We start from the raw sequence: 12,062 nt of genomic DNA on the forward strand, positions 1-12,062 counted from the left end.
AAAGGAATAACAGGAAAAGTCGGTCGATGGATCTATAATTTCCTCACTAACAGAACACAGAGAGTAGTCGTCAACAGAGTAAAGTCCGAGGCAGCTATGGTGAAAAGCTCTGTTCCACAAGGCACAGTACTAGCTCCCATCTTGTTCCTCATCCTCATATCCGACATAGACAAGGATGTCAGCCACAGCACCGTGTCTTCCTTTGCAGATGACACCCGAATCTGCATGACAGTGTCTTCCATTGCAGACACTGCAAGGCTCCAGGCGGACATCAACCAAATCTTTCAGTGGGCTGCAGAAAACAATATGAAGTTCAACGATGAGAAATTTCAATTACTCAGATATGGTAAACATGAGGAAATTAAATCTTCATCAGAGTACGAAACAAATTCTGGCCACAAAATAGAGCGAAACACCAACGTCAAAGACCTGGGAGTGATTATGTCGGAGGATCTCACCTTCAAGGACCATAACATTGTATCAATCGCATCTGCTAGAAAAATGACAGGATGGATAATGAGAACCTTCAAAACTAGGGAGGCCAAGCCCATGATGACACTCTTCAGGTCACTTGTTCTATCTAGGCTGGAATGTTGCTGCACTCTAACAGCACCTTTCAAGGCAGGTGAAATTGCCGACCTAGAAAATGTACAGAGAACTTTCACGGCGCGCATAACGGAGATAAAACACCTCAATTACTGGGAGCGCTTGAGGTTTCTAAACCTGTATTCCCTGGAACGCAGGAGGGAGAGATACATGATTATATACACCTGGAAAATCCTAGAGGGACTAGTACCGAACTTGCACACGAAAATCACTCACTACGAAAGCAAAAGACTTGGCAGACGATGCACCATCCCCCCAATGAAAAGCAGGGGTGTCACTAGCACGTTAAGAGACCATACAATAAGTGTCAGGGGCCCGAGACTGTTCAACTGCCTCCCAGCACACATAAGGGGGATTACCAACAGACCCCTGGCAGTCTTCAAGCTGGCACTGGACAAGCACCTAAAGTCAGTTCCTGATCAGCCGGGCTGTGGCTCGTACGTTGGTTTGCGTGCAGCCAGCAGCAACAGCCTGGTTGATCAGGCGCTGATCCACCAGGAGGCCTGGTCACAGACCGGGCCGCGGGGGCGTTGACCCCCGAAACTCTCTCCAGGTAAACTCCAGGTAAACACACTCACAAAAGACACACGCTTACCCATCCACCACCCATCCACACGCAACACCCTCCCTCCCCCTCCTCCCTCGCTTCTCTGCAAAACAAACGGGCTTGTCTCCCTTATTAAAATTCCCACACCACCTTTTAGACGGGGAGATGGCAGGGTAACTACCCGAAATCCTGCCACCTCCAACACCCTACCCTCTTTGAAATTGTGCTCCTGCAGGAACACAACATCCACTCTAGATTTATTCAGAAAATTACGAAACCAATCTCTCTTCATACCGCTACATAACCCATTAACATTTACAGACATACACCTAAGGCCTATTAAAGTTTCCACCCCTGCTTCCTCTCATCACTCTTTACAACTCCAGAGCTTGAATTTACGTTCAACACCTTCAGAGTGCTCTCTTTCCCTCCCCCCTTCTTCCGGTGCCTCCTATCATGGCTACCACCACCTAGACCACCGGGCCACCACTTCACCTCAGTCTGTTTCCCAGGCCTTTGTGTAGGCGTAAGGACGTCATCAGAATCTGATGTAGCCGCCCTCTTTCTCGTGACAGTCATGTTACACATGTCTTGGTCAGATGTTACCTCTCGATGAACCTCCACCTCCACCTCCACCTGAGAATGGTTTAATGATTCAATGGACGACTCCAAACCACCATCACGTCCCAAATTATCATGTCTCAGACTTTCTGGAAGCGACGATTCTCCGATGACACCACGCTCAGATGTAACGTCCTTCTCTGGCGGTGACAAAGTCTTCAACACCTCCACCAATTCCTCCTCAATCTCAAGAACCTTCTCCTGTAATTGCTGCTCCTCCTTATCCACAGGAGACGACACCTGATCAGGCAGCTTGGGGCGGGACTCCAACTCACCGCCAGTCCTGTGTGCCCGATCCACTATCTCGCTCCACAAAACACCACGCCCTCCATCCGATGTTTGTTCCTCACCTGCCACCCTTGAAGCAGGGGCTGCGACGTCCACCACAGGTCCAGGCACATGTCTTCGTTTGTCACAGGTCGCCGCTATGTGATCATACTCACCACATAGGCGGCACGTACGTCGTTTTCCTGGGTACATTACCATTACCTGCGTCCTGAAATCTTGTAGATACACGTATGACGGTATTGGGTGCCTCAAAGTCATTTTGAGGTTGAAAGAACCCTCTGGAAAACCAGCATAGGCACCTGCCGCCCATGTACCACGTTGAGCATAATGCACCGTCCCATACTCCTCAAAAACTTTCCTTATATCCGCCTCGTCCGCCTCAAAGGGAACGTTGCGTAGCTTGATCCACGTATAATGCCGTGAAACATCCATCATTCTTACACTGACAGCTGGTGTGATGTTAAGACTCACGTCCTGAAACCTGGTGACTAACGATTCATAAACCGTTGCTGATAGCAGTTTGACGAAAATTCGTTGTCCTCCGTTCAATGCTACACCATACAAGTCACTATCTTGTACGCCATATGTCTCCCGGATGATCTTTGGCAATAAGACTTGCGCAGAACTGGGCGTTATCGTTCCTTTAAGTAGCTCAATGCCTACAGTATTTATCTGTCGTCTCAGACTAACAGCCATCTTGACAATCACCGTGCACCTATGTTGTAGCCGAGGTGTGACAGCACCACTTCACACCACTAGCCAGGTAACTGACAAGGGAGTTCGCCTACAAACAGCAGAGGGGTGGCCTGGTCACAGACCGGGCCGCGGGGGCGTTGACCCCCGGAACTCTCTCCAGGTAAACTCCAGGTAAACTCTACCGTGGTCAGGCAGCGAATGATTTGATTTGAGTGCGACATTATACGGTGTAATGTGTGGCGGCCTCAGAACCTCAACAACAACAAGAGTGCCGGGTTCAGGAGAGAATTATTGGACATTTTTTGTCAATTCTGGTCAATATAGTGTTGTAGTAACAATCAGTGAAAGATTGATTTATGAGGTAAGTAGGAATATTAATATATATTGAGATAATATGATAAATGTGAGGGGAGGGAGGGAAGAAACAGTTTATCAGCTGCCTCACCATTACTATATTAACAAACTTGACTGACAACGTTGTTGTTAGTCTGGTTACTAACAATGATGATTTTATTTGGTTTATTACTCCAGTTTGTTACTAACCCAGGATAACCCAGTGTTACTAACCCAGGATAACCCAGTGTTACTAACCCAGGATAACCCAGAGTTTTACTAACCCAGGATAACCCAGTGTTACTAACCCAGGATAACCCAGAGTGTTACCCAGGATAACCCAGAGTGTTACTAACCCAGGATAACCCAGAGTGTTACTAACCCAGGATAACCCAGAGTTACTAACCCAGGATAACCCAGAGTGTTACCCAGGATAACCCAGAGTGTTACTAACCCAGGATAACCCAGAGTGTTACTAACCCAGGATAACCCAGAGTGTTACTAACCCAGGATAACCCAGAGTGTTATTAACCCAGGATAACCCAGAGTGTTACTAACCCAGGATAACCCAGTGTTACTAACCCAGGATAACCCAGAGTGTTACTAACCCAGGATAAACCAGAGTGTTACTAACCCAGGATAACCCAGAGTGTTATTAACCCAGGATAACCCAGAGTGTTACTAACCCAGGATAACCCAGTGTTACTAACCCAGGATAACCCAGAGTGTTACTAACCCAGGATAACCCAGAGTTACTAACCCAGGATAACCCAGAGTGTTACCGAGGATAACCCATAGTGTTACTAACCCAGGATAACCCAGAGTGTTACTAACCCAGGATAACCCAGAGTGTTACTAACCCAGGATAACCCAGAGTGTTACTAACCCAGGATAACCCAGAGTGTTACTAACCCAGGATAACCCAGAGTGTTACTAACCCAGGATAACCCAGAGTGTTACTAACCCAGGATAACCCACAGTGTTACTAACCCAGGATAACCCACAGTGTTACTAACCCAGGATAACCCACAGTGTTACTAACCCAGGATAACCCAGAGTGTTACTAACCCAGGATAACCCAGAGTGTTACTAACCCAGGATAACCCAGAGTGTTAATCTCAGTAGTAGTAACCAGTTACCAGTAACCAGTCGGTGGTTGACTCACTGCCAACCGTCTCTGCCTGAGTCACTGTCTGAACTCATATTGTGCTGACCTAGCACTTTTCAAAGACCCCCTCACATATGGGTACTGTGGGCGGCCGGTCAGTGTTACGAGAGGAGCAAGGAGACAAGGTACGGCTGTAAGGGCGCTCTCCACATTATCTGTAATTATACGTACTACCAGCCTACGTGAGTATTTCTTTACCCAATCCACGTGTTCGAACTCCCACATGATATTACTAACCCAGGATAACCCAGAGTGTTATTAACCCAGGATAACCCAGAGTGTTACTAACCCAGGATAACCCAGTGTTACTAACCCAGGATAACCGAGTGTGTTATTAACCCAGGATAACCCAGAGTGTTACTAACCCAGGATAACCCAGAGTGTTACTAACCCAGGATAACCCAGAGTGTTACTAACCCAGGATAACCCAGAGTGTTACTAACCCAGGATAACCCAGAGTGTTACTCTCAGTAGTAGTAACCAGTTACCAGTAACCAGTCGGTGGTTGACTCACTGCCAACCGTCTCTGCCTGAGTCACTGTCTGAACTCATATTGTGCTGACCTAGCACTTTTCAAAGACCCCCTCACATATGGGTACTGTGGGCGGCCGGTCAGTGTTACGAGAGGAGCAAGGAGACAAGGTACGGCTGTAAGGGCGCTCTCCACATTATCTGTAATTATACGTACTACCAGCCTACGTGAGTATTTCTTTACCCAATCCACGTGTTCGAACTCCCACATGATATTACTAACCCAGGATAACCCAGAGTGTTATTAACCCAGGATAACCCAGAGTGTTACTAACCCAGGATAACCCAGTGTTACTAACCCAGGATAACCAAGTGTGTTATTAACCCAGGATAACCCAGTGTTACTAACCCAGGATAACCCAGAGTGTTACTAACCCAGGATAACCCAGAGTTACTAACCCAGGATAACCCAGAGTGTTACTAACCCAGGATAACCCAGAGTGTTACTAACCCAGGATAACCCAGAGTGTTACTAACCCAGGATAACCCAGTGTGTTATTAACCCAGGATAACCCAGAGTGTTACTAACCCAGGATAACCCAGTGTTACTAACCCAGGATAACCCAGAGTGTTACTAACCCAGGATAACCCAGAGTGTTACTAACCCAGGATAACCCAGTGTGTTACTAACCCAGGATAACCCAGAGTGTTACTAACCCAGGATAACCCAGAGTGTTACTAACCCAGGATAACCCAGAGTGTTACTAACCCAGGATAACCCAGAGTGTTACTAACCCAGGATAGCCCAGAGTGTTACTAACCCAGGATAACCCACAGTGTTACTAACCCAGGATAACCCAGAGTGTTACTAACCCAGGATAACCCAGAGTGTTACTAACCCAGGATAACCCAGAGTGTTACTAACCCAGGATAACCCAGAGTGTTACTAACCCAGGATAACCCAGAGTGTTACTCTCAGTAGTAGTAACCAGTTACCAGTAACCAGTCGGTGGTTGACTCACTGCCAACCGTCTCTGCCTGAGTCACTGTCTGAACTCATATTGTGCTGACCTAGCACTTTTCAAAGACCCCCTCACATATGGGTACTGTGGGCGGCCGGTCAGTGTTACGAGAGGAGCAAGGAGACAAGGTACGGCTGTAAGGGCGCTCTCCACATTATCTGTAATTATACGTACTACCAGCCTACGTGAGTATTTCTTTACCCAATCCACGTGTTCGAACTCCCACATGATATTACTAACCCAGGATAACCCAGAGTGTTATTAACCCAGGATAACCCAGAGTGTTACTAACCCAGGATAACCCAGTGTTACTAACCCAGGATAACCGAGTGTGTTATTAACCCAGGATAACCCAGTGTTACTCACCCAGGATAACCCAGAGTGTTACTAACCCAGGATAACCCAGAGTTACTAACCCAGGATAACCCAGAGTGTTACTAACCCAGGATAACCCAGAGTGTTACTAACCCAGGATAACCCAGAGTGTTACTAACCCAGGATAACCCAGAGTGTTACTAACCCAGGATAACCCAGTGTGTTATTAACCCAGGATAACCCAGAGTGTTACTAACCCAGGATAACCCAGTGTTACTAACCCAGGATAACCCAGAGTGTTACTAACCCAGGATAACCCAGAGTGTTACTAACCCAGGATAACCCAGTGTGTTACTAACCCAGGATAACCCAGAGTGTTACTAACCCAGGATAACCCAGAGTGTTACTAACCCAGGATAACCCAGAGTGTTACTAACCCAGGATAACCCAGAGTGTTACTAACCCAGGATAGCCCAGAGTGTTACTAACCCAGGATAACCCAGTGTTACTAACCCAGGATAACCCAGTGTTACTAACCCAGCATAACCCAGTGTGTTACTAACCCAGGATAACCCAGAGCATTACTAACCCAGGATAACCCAGTGTGTTACTAACCCAGGATAACCCAGCAAAGTCACTTTCATCGTAATGGCTTATTTCTGTTGGTGAACTTTATTCTTCCTCAGGATACAACCTTATGAGAGTTGTCTAACAAGCAGGTACAGTGGAACTCCGGTTTTCATGTGGTCTGAATATCGTAGAATTTGGATTTAAAACAGTTTTTTGGGTGAAATTTTGGTCTCATTTCGTACCTCCATCCAGAAATCGTAGGAGTCTGCCACTGTCATGTGTACCTGTCTGAGTCTGGCTCTGTCACTGGTTGAGTGAGCATTTATCTGAAACATTTCACAATTTTTGTGCTTGTTTATTGATTGCAACTGTGACATAAGCCACCATGAGCCCAAAGAAAGTTCAGAGTGCCAGCCCTTTGATAAAGAAGGCAAGAAACATGATAGAATTCTTCAGTGATTCTACAATTTATTTATTTATTTATTTATTTAAAATTTGAGCACACATACAGAGGTACAAAAAATACAGATAAGAGCAGCATGCCAAAGCCACTTATACTATGCATAGCATTACGGGCTGGCTTAAAATTAACTTAAGATTAACTAAGCAATGATGAAATCAGTGATAAAACTTTAATGTAAACAGATAACTATAAAGCACAAGTGAGTATTACAAAGACAGGTCATATGGTTGTATGCATTGTTGTACATTCAGTAGAATGGAGTATTCTGTTAGGTAGTGTATTTAAAAAATAATAAAGTTAGATTGGGTTTTAGGTTTAACATTTATGTGATATAATTGTGAGAAACATTTAAGATATACAATTTATAAGGTTCAGTTATTCAGTATTTATTTGGTTTTGGGTGAGTAAGTGATCTTTGAGAAGAGACTTGAATTTATAAACAGGTAGTGTTTCTTTTATATTTACAGGTAATGAATTCCAGATTTTAGGGCCTTTTATGTGCATTGAGTTTTTGCATAGTGTGAGATGGACACGAGGAACATCAAAGAGTGATCTGTGCCTTGTGTTATGGTCATGTGTTCTGTTGAGGTTGGCAAGGAGATGTTTGAGGGGAGGGTTAATATCAGAGTTAAGTGTTCTATGTATGTAATAGGTGCAGTAATAAGTATGGATGTTTTGTATGGTGAGTAGGTTTAGTGTATTGAATATTGGTGGAGTGTGCTGCCTATAGTGAGAATTTATCATTCTAACTGCAGCCTTATGTTGGGTAATTAGTGGTCTGAGATGGTTACTTGTTGTTGAGCCCCATGCACAAATTCCATAGGTGAGATAGGGGTAAATAAGAGAGTGATATAGGGCCAGGAGGGCTGACTGTGGAGCATAGTACCGTATCTTCGATAGTATGCCTACAGTCTTGGAAATTTTCTTAGAAATTTGTTGTATATGTGTATGAAATTTGAGTCTATTATCAAGGTGGATTCCTAAGAATTTTCCCTCTGTTAGCTTTGTGATAGGTGATCCGTTTATCATTATGTTAAGAGGGACATCTGTAGCTCTGTTACCAAACTGAATGAAGTAGGTTTTGTCAATGTTTAGTGTAAGTTTGTTAGTCCTCATCCAGGTAGATATTTTCTGTAATTTGGTATTTACAGTATTGGCTAGCGTGACTGGGCTCGGGTGGGAGAATACGTATGTAGTGTCATCTGCAAATAGTGTGGGTTTGAGTAATTGCGAAGCATTTGGTAGGTCATTTATGTATAGGAGAAAGAGAAGAGGGCCAAGGACACTTCCCTGTGGGACACCAACTGTAATTGGTTGTGCAGAAGAGTTTGCCCCATTTGCATACACATATTGGCTTCTGTTGCTGAGGTATGACTTGAGGTAGTTGAGGGAGTGCCCTCTTATACCATAGTGTGACAATTTTACGTGGAGCAAGTCATGGTTAACTGTATCAAAAGCTTTACGTAAGTCAATGAAGATCCCCAGTGGGACTTCTTTTTTCTCTATTGCAGTGTATGTATGTTCTAGCATGTGTATAATAGCATCATTAGTATTTTTATTAGGCCTGAATCCAAATTGGCAGAAGTCGATAAAGGCTATATATAGCTCCTGCCAGCAATAAAGTGTAGCATTAAGATTGTAGCAATGTTGTACCAATGTTGTTGGAGGTTTATTGGGCCACTGATAACATATGCTGCCCTGCTCTATCTTCCATCACCCTAAACCTCTGCCATCATCTCCTCCAAGGTAAGTGTGTGCTATAGTATACATAAAATAACCACTTTATTTCTTTACATTCTCTATTATGTTTTTATGCAATATTTCTTATTTATAAATTACATACATTGTTTCAGTGTTTTCCTTATGAAACTGTGATGTGCTGCAGTTAGCCTCACAAACACTCCGTTTTCTCATATAATAATGGGAAGACGTGTGGTCACAGAAGGAAAGAGAATGGCAGCTGCCACAGCCACCACTAATCACATACATGACATATTTAACCCTTTGACTGTTTTGGTCGTATATATACGTCTTGCGAGGTACCGTGTTTGACATATATATACAGTGGACCCTCGTCTAACGATATTAATCCGTTCCTGAGAGCTCAACGTTAGGCGAAATTATCGTTAGCCGAATTAATTTTCCCCATAAGAAATAATGGAAATCAAATTAATCCGTTCCTGACACCCCAAGGTATGAAAAAAAAAAAGAAATTACCACATGAAATATTAATTTTAATACACACAAACTGAAGAAGACATGCACAGTTACATGACACTTACCTTTATTGAAGATCTGGTGATGATTGATGTGATGGGAGGAGGGGAGAGTGTGGATGGTGTTAATGTTTTGAAGGGGAATCCCCTTCCATTAGGACTTGAGGTGGCAAGTCCTTTTCTGGGGTTACTTCCCTTCTTCTTTTAATACCACTAGGACCAGCTTGAGAGTCAATGGACCTCTGTCGTACAACATATCTGTCCATAGAGGCCTGTACCTCCCCCTTTCCTTTATGACATTCCTAAAGTGTTTCACAACATTGTCAGTGTAATAGTCACAAGCACGGCTTGCAATAGCTGTGTGAAGGTGATTTTAATAAAAAAAGGTTTGCACTTTAAGCCACATTGCACACATTTCCTTAATCTTTGAAGTAGACAACTTCAATTTCTCTATCCCCTCCTCCGGAGCAGTTTCCTCAGGTCTGGCCTCTTGCTGTTGAAGATGATCTAGCAGCTCATCAATGGTTAGTTAATCATTGTCCTCCTCCACCAACTCTTCCACATCCTCCCCACTAACCTCCAACCCCAAGGACTTCCCCAATGCCACAATGTATTCCTCAACTGGCATAGGATTCCCAGGGTTAGCTTCAAACCCCTCAAAATCCCTTTTGTCTACACATTCTGGCCACAGTTTCTTCCAAGCAGAGTACAATGTTCTCTTAGTCACTTCCTCCCAAGCCTTACCTGTAATATTTACACAATTGAGGATGCTAAAGTGATCTCTCCAAAACTCTCTTAGAGTCAGTTGAGTTTCTGAGGTGACTACAAAGCACCTTTCAAACATAGCTTTTGTGTACAGTTTCTTGAAGTTGGAAATGACCTGCTGGCCCATGGGCTGCAGGAGAGGAGTGGTATTAGGAGGCAAAAACTTGACCTTAATGAAGCTCATTTCCGCAGAAAGTCGCTCTGTCACGTCTGAAGGATGACCAGGAGCATTGTCTAATACCAGGAGGCACTTAAGGTCCAATTTATTTTCCAGGAGGTAATTTTTCACAGTGGGGCAAATGCATGGTGTAACCAGTCATAGAAAAAGTCCCTAGTGACCCATGCCTTACTGTTTGCCCTCCACAGCACACACAAATTAGCCTTGAGGACATTGTTTTTCCTGAACACTCTGGGAGTTTCAGAGTGATACACCAATGAAGGCTTCACTTTGCAATCACCACTAGCATTAGCACACATCAACAGAGTAAGCCTGTCTTTCATAGGCTTATGTCCTGGGAGTGCCTTTTCCTCCTGAGTAATGTAGGTTCTGCTTGGCATTTTCTTCCAAAACAGGCCTGTTTCGTCACAATTAAACACTTGTTCAGGTTTCAGTTCTTCACTGTCTCTGTACTCCTTGAATTCCTGCACATATTTTTCAGCTGCTTTATGGTCCGAACTGGCAGCCTCGCCGTGCCTTATCACACTGTGTATGCCACTACGATTCTTAAATCTCTCAAACCAACCTTTGCTGGCCTTAAATTCACTCACATCACCACTAGTTGCAGGCATTTTTCTAATTAAATCCTCATGCAACTTCCTAGCCTTTTCACATATGATCACTTGAGAGATGCTGTCTCCTGCTATCTGTTTTTCGTTTATCCACACCAATAACAGTCTTTCAACATCTTCTATCACTTGCGATCTCTGTTTTGAAAACAAAGTTGCACCTTTGGCAAGAACAGCTTCCTTGATTGCCATTTTCTTGGCCACAATAGTAGCAATGGTTGATTGGGGTTTTGTGTACAACCTAGCCAGCTCGGAGTCACGCACTCCACTTTCATACTTAGCAATGATCACTTTCTTCATATCCCTAGTAATTCTCACCCTTTTTCCTGTAGGGTTGGCACTAGAAGCTTTCTTGGGGCCCATGGTGACATATTATTTTGCAGGTGCAATCACTAAAAAGGCTGTGATAATATGAAATTTTCCGATTGTGTACTTGGAAGCGACCGCGTTGGCTGGCTTGTAAACACTGGCACGGAACACCCACGGAACAAGTGAGGCGGGCTCAGGCCGCACGTGGACGCGTCTCGAACGAATCGCGTTGAGCAAGTTTTTTAGCGCTAGCCGAGGCAAAATTTTTGCATTAAAATGTATCACTAGGCAGATTTAACGTTATGCGATGCGTTCGTTAGGCAAGGGTTTACTGTACTCATGAATTCTAGCTGCTGCAAATCAAGCAGGAGAAAGCTGGTAGGCCCACAGGTGAGAGAATGGGTCTGTGTGGTCAGTGTGCACCATATAAAAAAAATCCTGGAGCACACAGTGCATAATGAGAAAAAAAAAAACTGTTTTTTTTTAATTAAAATGCCGAATTTGTGGTCTATTTTCGTATAGTATTTATGGTTGTATTCTCATTTTCTTGGTCTCATTTGATAGAAAGGAAAACATATTATATAAATAGAGGTGAGTTTGATTGGTTTTACTATAAAAAGAACCTGGAAATGGAGCGCAAAGTAGGGGAAATGTTTGATTTTTGCCGATGCTCAAAAGTAAACAAATGATGTCATTGTCCAATAAATGTCCAACTAGCCATTCTTATATGCAGTCATGAATGGGTTGACGTTATTTGTACAATTATTACAGTATTGCAGTAGTCTGCACAACAGTAAATCTTCTATTTTATACAGTGGACCCCCGGTTTACGATCAGCTCCCAATGTGACCAATTATGTAAGTGTATTTATGTAAGTGAGTTTGTA

General features: G+C 43.9%; 1 protein-coding gene across 6 annotated transcripts in view; it reads left to right on the plus strand.

The window, feature by feature from the left end:
• The first annotated feature begins 2,720 nt into the window (after positions 1 to 2,720).
• Positions 2,721 to 12,062, plus strand: part of LOC138854993 (gastrula zinc finger protein XlCGF57.1-like) — a 150,827-nt gene continuing 141,485 nt past the window's right edge. For 3 of the 6 annotated variants that reach the window (XM_070101497.1, XM_070101498.1, XM_070101493.1), the window contains exon 1: positions 2,970 to 3,119. The gene's annotated coding sequence lies outside the window, so the exon portion shown is untranslated. The other 3 variants (XM_070101495.1, XM_070101494.1, XM_070101496.1) reach the window with 3 other exon arrangements.

This window comes from Cherax quadricarinatus, chromosome 77 (genome assembly GCF_038502225.1).
Source record: "Cherax quadricarinatus isolate ZL_2023a chromosome 77, ASM3850222v1, whole genome shotgun sequence".
Taxonomy (NCBI): domain Eukaryota; kingdom Metazoa; phylum Arthropoda; class Malacostraca; order Decapoda; family Parastacidae; genus Cherax; species Cherax quadricarinatus.